We start from the raw sequence: 1,764 nt of genomic DNA on the forward strand, positions 1-1,764 counted from the left end.
CCAGCAAGACAGGGACTAAGATTATAAGTGATGTGAATGAGACATAGTAATTAAAGGAATTTTTGTTACCATTGTTCCATGCATAGTGGTTGGGGTAGAGTGTTTTTCCATCACTGTTAACACGGAAGGGTCCAAGTTCTTCCATGGCTCCATATCCAAACAACAAGCATCCTAGCCCAGTAGAATACCTTCATTAATAGTGGTTCGATCTTACTCTAAATTTTGGTGCATTTGGATGATGATCTTTAGAATCTCCATTATGATTCATGAATATTCTAATTAATTTGGTATTGTAGAATGTAGATTGGTATCTGCATTATTAAAGTTCATAGGACTTACTACTGACTCACTTTTCTTTTTTTAATCATTAGCCTTATGCAGCTCTCAAAGCTAGAGAATATCTTGATAAGCCTGCAATACATGAGACAATGGTGAAGGTATGTAGATTATATCTTATATTTCGTACACAAATATAGACAACTGTATGCTAATGTCATTATGCAGGTTAATGCTTATCTGCTTGGAGAATACAGCCATCTTTTGGCCAGACGACCTGGGTGTAGCCCAAAGGACATTTTTGTCATTATACATGAGAAGCTTCCTACTGTATCGTGAGTATTTCTATTTCTATACATCTATGTTTTCTTTTGTGATCATCATCTTTTTTTTTTGTTTCTACAGGACTCCAACAATATCCATTCTTCTCTCAACATACGCAAAGATTTTGATGCACTCTCAACCACCAGATCTCGAATTACAAAACCAGATCTGGGCAATATTCAGCAAGTGAGTTTATAATAAATACTGAGATACAACAAAGAGCTGTACAGCTATTCATTTTCAATAGCACACTTGCAAAAATTTAAAAACTTCTAAAACCCATCTTAGAAGGACTAAAGGTTAGAAAGGAGAAGTAATGAAGCTATGAGTTGAGAAAAGAGTAATCACAGCAAGGTCTCTAAAACAGACCTGCTGTTCAAAACGGATTTACTCCAAAATCTAAAACAGAAACATAGCTTTAACTAAATTTTATAGAAAACTATGATTGTTCAGGATTCCAGAACTATAAAGAACTCCTTCTAACTCCAAAGGATGAATTAAATATGAATTTTACAAAAAGGTGTATCACTTCTATCTCCAACAAGACAGTCAAGTGAGGTTGGCCAATTCTACCCAACTTGTGAGTAGAATTCGTCCAAACCAAAATTCAGAGAAGTAAAGGACATACAAATGAAAGTCTCAGAGTTGGAATTGAATGAAAAGCATTTCCCAAGCTCCGGATATAAAATTCACATTGTGGACAATCACAACACTAGTAAAAGCTGGTGACTGCCCACTGATCTGGAGTCTGGATCAATTCTAACCAATTTATAATTGGAAATAACACCCCATCTGCTCCAGATCTTAAATTCATAATATCAGGAACATATAGAAACTTGGAATCACTCTGGATCCTTTTCCAAGCCTTATAAATGATGAAAACAAAATGACATATCAGAACAGACCCGGATCAGACCTAACAGCAAACATTCCATTCTTGCACATAGATAACGTCCTTACCAGTGAAGTTGGGCTGCTTAAGAAAGTTAGCCAACTCAATTTGTGAACTTTGGGAACTAGTTTGGGGTCCGTTTGAGTTCTATAGCTCAAGGTATGATTTTTACAATATGACTATAGATCTGATGGAAAACAGAATCATAGCCACCCGTTTTGGATTTTTCTTATAGATTGCTTTTTAATGTTAATCAAAATACAACTGTTTCA

This window comes from Lactuca sativa, chromosome 1 (genome assembly GCF_002870075.4).
Source record: "Lactuca sativa cultivar Salinas chromosome 1, Lsat_Salinas_v11, whole genome shotgun sequence".
Taxonomy (NCBI): Eukaryota; Viridiplantae; Streptophyta; class Magnoliopsida; order Asterales; family Asteraceae; genus Lactuca; species Lactuca sativa.